The sequence below is a fragment of the Marmota monax genome, unplaced genomic scaffold (assembly GCF_021218885.2).
Source record: "Marmota monax isolate L192 unplaced genomic scaffold, Marmota_monax_Labrador192_F-V1.1 WCK01_AAM20220418_F8-fsc00156, whole genome shotgun sequence".
Taxonomy (NCBI): domain Eukaryota; kingdom Metazoa; phylum Chordata; class Mammalia; order Rodentia; family Sciuridae; genus Marmota; species Marmota monax.
In genome coordinates, this window is record NW_026694013.1 from 2,144,435 (window position 1) to 2,154,796 (window position 10,362).

The window sequence follows — 10,362 nt, forward strand, 5'->3', positions numbered from 1 at the left end:
TTGACCACATCAGCCTAGGATCTGACTTCCTTAACAAGACTCCTAAAGCTCAAGAAATAAAATCAAGAATTAATAACTGGGATGGATTCAAATTAAAAAGCTTTTTCTCAGCAAAAGCAGCAATTAATAATGTGAGGAGAGAGCCTACAGACTGGGAGAAAATCTTTACCACTTCTACCTCCAATAAAACATTAATCTCGATTTTGAAGGTTCCTTTCCTTGAACTTCATGCAGAGAGCACAGAGTATGTGGGTCGTGCTGAGGATGCCATCATTGCCCTTTCAAATTATAGACTTCACATCAAGTTCAAGGAGTCTCTTGTTAATGTTCCATTACAGCTTATAGAAAGCGTTGAATGCCGAGATATATTTCAGCTTCATTTGACTTGCAAAGACTGCAAAGTTTTAAGGTGTCAGTTCTCAACCTTTGAACAGTGTCAAGATTGGCTTAATGGACTGAACAATGCAATCCGACCACCTGCTAAAAAAGAAGATCTCTTCTCATTTGCATACCATGCTTGGTGCATGGAGGTCTATGCCAGTGAAAAAGAGCAACATGGAGACCTGTGCAGACCAGTTGGCTTTCAGCTCTTGAAAGCACAAAGTGGCTTCATCACCTATCTGTGCTTTTGAAGTTGGCCCTTCTGGTGGTGCATGCTGTGGATTGTGACCAGCGACCTGTACTAGTGCACTGTTCAGATGGCTGGGACCGCACCCCTCAGATTGTGGCACTGGCTAAGCTCTTGCTGGACCCTTATTACCGAACCATAGAGGTGAAACTGGTGCAGCATACCTATTCCTGCCTCTTTGGAACATTCCTGTGCAACAATGCCAAGGAGAGAGGTGAACAGCATACTCAGGAATGAACATGTTCTGTATGGTCGCTTCTTCGGGCTGGCAACAAGGCTTTCAAAAACCTACTGTATTCCTCCCAGTCAGAAGCCGTACTGTACCCTGTGTGCCATGTGCGTAACCTGATGCTGTGGAGTGCAGTGTATCTGCCCTGCCCATCTCCTTCTACCCCTGTGGATGACAGCTGTGCACCATATCCAGTCCCAGGGACCAGCCCTGATGATCCTCCCCTGAGCCGCCTACCAAAGACTAGATCATTTGACAATCTGACCATAGCCTGCGACAGCACAGTGCCTCTGGCCAGCCGGTGAAGCAGCGACCCCAGCTTGAATGAGAAGTGGCAGGAGCACCGGCGATCTCTGGAACTGAGCAACCTTGCTGGTCCTGGAGAGGAGCCATCTGCTGACACCCGGGTGCCCAGGGTGCTGAGCTGTCCGTGGCAGCTGGGGTGGCTGAGGGGCAGATGGAGAACATTTTGCAAGAGGCCACCAAAGAAGAGAGTGGGGCTGAAGAGCCTGCACACAGGGGTAGTGTGGAGATGCCACAGATCAAAGAGGAGAACAGGATAGCAACTGAAGGCTCAGCCATTGTACTTTACCAAGAAGCAGAGTTGGGGGTTGCTATTCTGAGGAGCCATCCAGACTCCAGCCTGTCTCTATTCTCACAGGGTATTCCTGAAGAGCACGGTGGGCCCAGTGTTCTCTCCAGTTCACTCCAGGAACCCTACAGGGGAGAGGATTCTCTGGAGGTTCCTTTGGAGCAGCCTCCAATAGAGGATATTGCAGAGAACCAGGAGGATGCAGCTCCTTCCATCCCAGTAGATGTAAAAGTTGTTTATGGTACCTCACTGTCTAGTTCTCTGCCACCTTCCCAAGTCCCTTTTGAGACCAGAGGACCAAACATGGACATTTCCATGGATATGTTGATGGAAGATAATGTGAAGTCAGAAAGTGGACCCCAAGTCCACCGTAAGCCTTGCCTGGTTATCACTGGCAGGTTCAGTGGCAAAGACGTGCTTCCCCCAGCACTGGAGCCCAGGCCTGCTGAGAGGAGCCTCATTGAGAAGCCACAAGGGGGGTCTGTGGTCCACAGGACTTCTCCTGGCAGCACTCTTAGCCCAACACAGGCCCCTTGTGCCTTGCCTTTAGCCGAATGTAAAGAGGGGTTTGTGTGTAACGGTGCCCCAGAGACTGAAAACAAGGCCTCAGAGCAGCCCCCAGCACTTGGCACCCTCCAGAAGAACTCCACACCCAATGGGCACTGTGCCAATGCGGAGGCTGGGAGGAGCAAGGACTCGCTGAGCCGCCAGCTGTCTGTCACAAGCTGCAACTCTGTCCATTTACACTCTTGGAAACTTGCACCACAAGTGGCTGCATAGCCACTCGGGGAAGGCCATCCGCAGTCAGCAGCCCTAAGCACCCTTCCCACAACCACCTGGATGATGATGGCATGCCTGTGTACACAGACACAATCCAACAGCACCTGCGTCAGATCGAGTCAGGCCACCAGCAGGAAGCGGAGACCTTGAAGAAACAAGTCCAGGAGCTGAAGAGTCGCCTGGAGAGCCAATACCTGACTGGATCACTGTGCTTCAATGGGGACTTTGGAGATGAAGTGGTGAGTGGGTCATGGTTCCTCTGTAGCCATCTGAGAGAAGATGGCAGAACGAGGATGGGCACACTTTTTTACCCAGTGCATGGTGACTGGTGAGGATTTCTAAATGAATTGAAAAGGTTTAAAGTAGCCCTGTTCACGGAGGCTGAAGATCAGCCTCAGCCATGTAAATGGAAGACTGTCTCTTTTCTGCTTTGCTTACTTTCATGTCTTGTTTGGGCAGTTAGAGAAAGGAAAGAGCATGCACTACATGGACCTTCAGATCTCTTCAGAGAGAGGATTCTCTGTTTTCAGAATGACATTTGAAGAGTAATGCCAAGTATTTTGTGAAATTGTAAAAGCTAGTAAATTGATAGGTTAGATTTTTTTTTTTTTTAAACAAATGTTTGTATCCACTTTTTGGTAGATGCTGGCAGTAAAAATGGAGAGAAGGAATTGGTTTCTAACTGATGAAGCTTGCCAATCAGAAATGAGAGTAACAGAGTAGGGTTTTCAAAGAGGGGCTCTCTTCTTTGGTGGGTCTTGTCAAGTGCAATTGTGAACTGGGCTCTGAAGCTGTCATTGTACATTAAAGGCGGGCACATCCAAAAAAAAAAAAACATTAATCTCTAGGATATGTAAAGAACTAAATAGTTTCTTAATTTCCTAATTGCTCTTGTTAGACCTTAAAGCTATGGTCAAACAGAAAATGCTTCATTAGAAGCATGTTAAAAATATTTAAGAGTCACAAACTTTCATTTTAAATTTTCTAATTATTATTATTATTATTTTTAATATTTATTTTTTAGTTATTGGCGGACACAACATCTTTGTTTGTATGTGGTGCTGAGGATCAAACCCGGGCCGCACGCATGCCAGGCGAGCGCGCTACCGCTTGAGCCACATCCCCAGCCCTAAATTTTCTAATTATAAGCACACATTTTGTGTGCTTTTAATTCTTTGACCTGATCACTTACAAAATTAGTTATTTTTTTAAAAAATTTTCATTTTAACCTCTCATTAAAGTACTTACATGTTGTTTTATCTTTTGGCAAGGTATGAAGTTGATCTTTCAGAGAAACAGAATGAAAACTGATAGTGAACAGAATAATTCATGTGTATGATACTGGGGATTGAACCCAGGGATACTCTACCATTGAACTATATCTCCAGTCCTTTCTGTGTTTTTGTTTGTTTGTTTGTTTGTTTTTAATATTGAGACAAGATCTCACTAAATTTTCCAGGTAAACTGGCCTTGAACTTGCAACCCTTCTGTCTCTGTCCCAGTGAGTTGCTGGGATTATAGCATATGCCATTGTACCTAGCCAGAATTACTCTTAATATGAAATATTAGAAAAGGGCGAATATAAAATAAAACATGATGAAGCTGACTTGTTTCAAAATCAGATGACATTAACTTTACGTATGAAAACAGGTTCTATGATTTATGTTTATAGAAAGCATATTTCTTCTAGGATAATGGAGTTTAAAAAATGGTAATTATTCTTCGGAATCGCAAATCCTACTACCTTCATTTTACAAATGGGTAAACCAAGGCTCAGAGAAGTTAAGCAGCTTGCTCAGGACCATTTGGTATATTAATGTCATGGTTACTAATATACTACATTCTCTCTCCACGTCCTAAGCTCTTTCAACAACAGCATATTAATATATTTTGGATAATATAATGTAGTAATAGCATCATTACTAAAGTTAAATATTGTCTATCAGAATCATTTAGAAGAGAGATATGAGTAATATGCTTTTTAACCAATAATATTCCCAAACCTTAGGTTCTTCTTCCCGGGAGCAGACCCAATACAACACCAGAGAACAATCAAATGTTTATTCAATGTCTGGTAAAGGGGGAAATGGGAGTCTCCATTCTCAAATTGTGTTCTCCTCTGAGCAAAAAAAAAAAAAAAAAAGATTATTTTTATAGATCTTTGGGGTGTGGAGGGACCAGTGGGCAGAATATTCATGATTTTTCCACAAAGGTGCCACTTTGTCTCTAAGAAACTCATTCCCTTTCACCTACAAATTCACCACATTTGGTCATTCCCAGGGTTTCCATAGAAATTGTAAACTTGTATGGCACTAGAGAGTGGGAGATTTACAGAAATGCACTACAAGAAGGTGGAAATGAAACTAGAGGGCAAATGCCATCAAGATGGTATTCAAAACGTCTTTAAACCTGTCTGACCCTGCTGAGTCTAACATCCTATTTTGCAGACCCCCTTGGTCATACATCTTACTTTCTGTAGAATTAATCACATCTCTGGCAGAGATCAGGCTAACCCTGGAAACTAAGGATATTGACTAGTTAGGAGTATTGGGCAGCACAATTGGACGAGAGGATAAAGGAGATACAAGAAAACAAAGCAGGTTTTTGAACTTGACGTTATCAAAGTCAATGGGCCAGAACCAATGTTGTACCGAGAACCAACTAAAACAAGTCAATTATGTGCTTCTTGCCCCAGCTTGCAGTTTGGAAACATCACCTTAATAGCTTGAGACTGACCATGGTCGAAATATTTACTCCCTGGGAAATCGGCAAATCGCTACAAACTAGAGATTTTTTGTTTTTTTTTTAACTCACAGGAAGAAGGGGAAATTGAGAGAGGGCTCGGGAGATGGGACTCTCTACCACCCAGTCTAACAATAGGCTTTAGGGCTTGGTGTTCATAGATTCAGGAGAACATGCTTCTAGACCTCTGGAATCATAGAAATCAAGATTTAAGGGCAGGCTCTGCCTATGTTGAATTGTACAGTCTTGAGGGAAGGACACATGGTTTCTGAGCTTGTTTTCTCACCTGCAAATGAGAACAAAATCTTCCTCAGGGGAGCGCTGAGAGGATGAAATGAGCCTCTAAACACAAGCATAGTCCAGTTTCTTACATTCAGAGACAAGTGTTAAAAAGATGTTACTTCCTTTTCCTTAGTACAGTGACCCCGTAACTTATCAAAACAAATGGAATGCTGTTGAGAACAGAGGGAGGCACAGTTAACAATTACACCTGGACAATGGATACATTGGATCATCCTGCAGGTTGCATGATCACTTTTTCTCTAGGTAAAATTTTCTGGAATGTGGATTGATGCTGGCACTGCTATAGTTTGGTAAAGTCAGAGTAGTGCTTTTTCCCCCTTTTTTCTTTCCTTATTAGAAATAGACTTTATTAAAAATAAACTTCTTTTTTCTTCCTTATATTGAGAATAAACTTTCATTTTTAGAAGTTTCATATTATCGGAGAGTTTGCAGAGAGTTCCATATGCCATCATCTCTACACATATGATTTTCCCTATTAACATCTTTCTTTGGGAAATTCATATGAAAAAAATAAGAAACCCAGAGTAGCTAAAGCAATCCTTAGCAGGAAGAGTGAAGCAGGTGACATCACTAGACCAGACCTTAAACTATACTAAAGAGCAATAGTAACAAAAACAGCATGATATTGGCACCAATGGTACAGAATAGAGGACACGGAGACTAACCCACATAATGACAGTTTTCTTATATTAGACAAAGGCTCCAAAAACATACATTGGAGAAAAGACAGCCTCTTCAACAAATGGTTCTGGAAAAACTGGAAATCCATAGGCAACAAAATGAAATTAAGCCCCTATTTCTCACAATGCACAAAACTCAACTCAAAGTGGATCAAGGACCTAGGAATTAAACCAAAGACACTGTACCTATTAGTAGAAAAAGTAGGCCCAAATCTCCATCATGTGGGATTAGGCCCTGACTTCCTTAATAAGACTCCTATGGCACAAGAATTAAAACCAAGAATCAATAAATGGGATGGATCCAAACTAAAAAGCTTCTCAGCAAAAGAAACAATCAGTGAGGTGAATAGAGAGGCTACAGAATAGGAGCAAATATTTATCCCTCACACATCAGATAGAGAACTAGTCTCTGGGGTATATAAAGAACTCAAAAACCTAAGCACTAAAGAAACCAAATAACCCAATCAATAAATGGGCCAAGGAACTGAACAGACACTTCTCAGAAGAAGATGTACAATCAATCAACAAATATATAAAAAAAATGTTCATCATCGCTAACAATTAGAGAAATGTAAATCAAAACTACCTTAAGATTTTATTTCACTCCACTCAGAATGGAAGCTATTAAGAATACAAACAACAATAAGTGTTAGTGACGATGTGGGTGAAAAGGCACCCTCATACATTCCAGGTAGGACTGCAAATTGGTGCAGCCAATTTAGAAAGCAGTATGGAGAATCCCTGGAAAACTGGGAATGGAACCACCATTTGACCCAGCTATCCCACTCTTTGGTCTATACCCAAAGAACTTAAAAACAGCATACTCCAGGGACACAGCCACATCAATGTTTATAGCAGCACAATTCACAATAGCTAAATTGTGGAACCAATCTGGATGCCCTTCAGAAGATGAATGGATAAAGAAAATATGGTATTTTTACACAATGGAATATTATTTAGCAATAAAAGAGAATAAAATCATGGCATTTGCAGGTAAGTGGATGAAGTTGGAGAATATAATGCTAAGTGAAGCAAGCCAATCACAAAAAACCAAATGTCAGATGTTTTCTCTGATATAAGGAGGCTGATTCATAGTGGGGTTGGGAGGGGGATCATGGAAGGATTAGAGGAACTCTAATTAGGGCAAAGGGGTGCATGGGGGTGGAAAAGATGGTGGAATGAGATGGACATCATTACCCTAAGTACATGTAGGAAGACATGAATGGTGTGAATATACTTTGTATACAACCAGAGACATGAAAAATTGTGCTATATATGTGTAATATGAATTGTCATGTATTCTGCTGTCATATACAACAAATTGGGATTAAAAAATAAATAAATTAAAAATTTTGCTTTGAGGTCATATATATACATAGTTTATACTAAGTTCACTTTGTGTTGTACAGTTCTATTACAATATCATTTTACACATTTTAAAATCTACCTGTGCCCCACTTCTTCTTTTTTTTCCTGCCTCCAAACCTCTGGCAACCACTAATCTTTTATTCTCTTTATAATTATGTCTTTTCTAGGCTACAATGTACTTGGAATCATCAGTATGTAGTCTTTTTTTTTTACTTTTCTGTTTTTATTTTATTTTTTTTTAATTTTTAATGTTGGTTGTTCAAAACATTACATAGTTCTTGATATATCATATTTCACACTTTGATTCAAGTGGGTTATGAACTCCCATTTTTACCCCGTATACAGATTGCAGAATCACATCAGTTACACATCCATTGATTTACATATTGCCATACTAGTGTCTGTTGTATTCTGCTGCCTTTCCTATCCTCTACTATCCCCCCTCCCCTCCCCTCCCCTCCCCTCTTCTCTCTCTACCCCCTCTACTGTCATTCATTTCTCCCCCTTGTATTATTTTTCCCTTTCCCCTCACTTCCTCTTGTATGTAATTCTGTATAACCCTGAGGGTCTCCTTCCATTTCCATGCAATTTCCCTTCTCTCTCCCTTTCCCTCCCACCTCTCATCCCTGTTTAATGTTAATCTTCTTCTCATGCAGTATGTAGTCTTTCCTGACTGACTTAACTTAGCAATATGGGTTTAAAATTCCTCCATGTTTATTTTTAATTTGTGGCTTGATAGTTTATTTCTTTTTATTGCTGAATAATGTCCCACTGTATCAATATGACACAGTTTGTTTGTTCTTTCCACTCATTGAAACACATCTTGATTGCTTCCAGATGGGACAGTTATGAATACTGTTAGTATAAACATTCAAATGAAAGTAGATGTAAGTTTTCAGCTTAATTATTAAATTCCTAAGAGCACGACTGCTATATTTTATGATAAGACTGTGTTTAAGATTTATAAGAAACTGCCACATTGTCCTCCAAAGTAGCTGTGCCATTTTGTAGTCGTACTAGCAATGAACAGGAAGGAGTTCCTGCTGCTTTGCTTCTGTCAGCATTTGATAGTGGCAGTTTTAAAAATTCCTCCTGTTTCTTTAAGATTGTCTATAATTTACGTAGGCCTCACCATCTAAGTAGATTTCCTTAATGCTGTAAATCACTTTGTGCTTGTATCAAAGTAGTTGAACTTCTTCACCAAGGTGGATCTCCTAAAATTTACCAATCATGGCTAATTAAAGAGACAGTCTTAGGCGTCAATAATAAGTTAGACTGTTGTGATTACTTTTGGTCAGATATAGGATTATATAAGACAGTGTTTTCTTTTTTTATTAAATTATTTATTTATTCTAATTTGGTGTACATGATGGCAGAATGCAATTCATTTCATATTACACATACAGAGCACAATTTTTCTAATTGCTTTTATCTTTTAAATACATGACAGTGGAATGCATCACAATTCTATTGCACATAGAGAACACAATTTTTCATACCTCTGTTTGTATATAAAGTATGTTCACACCAATTCATGTCTTCATACAAGTACTTTGAATAATTATGTCCATCACATTCCACCGTCCTTACTAACCCCTTGCCCCCTCCTTTTCCCTCCCACCCCTCTGCCCTATCTAGAATTTGTCTATTCCTCCCATGCTCCCTCTCCCTACCCCACTGTGAGTCAGTCACCTTATATCAGAGAAAACATTTGCCATTTGTTTTTTGGGGATTGTAGAGCACAATTTTTCAAGTCACTGGTTGTACACAAAGTGATTGGCTTGCTTCTCTTAGCATTATATTCTCTAACTTTATCCATTTACCTGCAAATGCCATGATTTTATTCTCTTTTAATGCTGAGTAATGTTCCATTATGTCTGTATACCAAAGTTTCCATATCCATTCATCTACTGAAAGACATCTAGGTTGGTTCCATAATTTAGCTATTGTGAATTGTGCTGCTATATACATTGATGTGGCTGGGCCCCTGGAGTATGCTGTTTTTAAGTTCTTTGAGTATAAACTGAGGAGTGGGATAGCTGGGTCAAATGGTAGTTCCATTACTAGTTTTCCAAGAAACCTCTATACTGCTTTCCTGATTGGCTGTATCAATTTGCAGTCCTATCTGCAATGTATGAGTGTGCCTTTTCCCCCACATCCTCACTAACACTTACTGTTGTTTGTATTCTTAATAGCTGCCATTCTGAGTGGAGTGAGATGAAATCTTAAGGTAGTTTTGATTTGCATTTCTCTAATTGCTAGAGATGTTGAACATTTTTTTCATGCTTGTTGATTGATTGTATATCCTCTGAACAGAAGTGTCTGTTCAGTTCCTTGGCCCATTTATTGATTGTTGTTTTTTTTGTTTGTTTGTTTGTTTTTGGCTTTTTTTTTTTTTTGGTGTTAATGTTTTCTACAAACTATTATTGTTATTATTGCTATAATGGTACAGAGGAGTTAATCAGGGATGTTCAACTGCTGAGTTATACCCTCAGCTTTTTTATTAAAAAAATTTTTCAGTTTAAAATAAGGTCTCATTATGTTGCTGAGATTGGCCTTGAACTTGTCATGCTCCTGCCTCAGCCTCTTAGGTCACTTGGGTTACAGGTGCATCCTACCGTGCCCAGCCCATAAACTATTATTTGGAAATAAATTTCTTTTAAACTGAAAAGTAAAACAATTTTTAAATATTAACATTTATATTTTCATGTATTTCATTACATTTTTCAAAATGTGCCACTATATAAATGAGAGAAAAAGAGAAAGAGAAGCATGTAGCAATTTATCAAATACCAAGGCTTTGTTTGTTCATTGGTGTCTTATTTGTTTTGTTTTTGCCAGAATCACACTAGCTAATTGCCTTTTTCATATAAAAATCTTTAATTAGGAAATGAGTTCATAACTTCCCAAATTTAATACCTGTTTGTGCATTAAGTGTTCTGAACAGGATCTGGGAAAAAGTGAGAATAAAGCATGAAATTGCATGTTTAAAATGAGCCGGGCACCATGGTGCACACCTGCAATCCCAGCAGCTCAGGAG

At 39.7% G+C, this 10,362-nt stretch overlaps 1 pseudogene; it reads left to right on the forward strand.

Moving 5' to 3' along the window:
• The first annotated feature begins 544 nt into the window (after window positions 1-544).
• On the forward strand, window positions 545-3,038 carry LOC124106434 (myotubularin-related protein 3-like; annotated as a pseudogene).
• The last annotated feature ends 7,324 nt before the right edge of the window (window positions 3,039-10,362 follow it).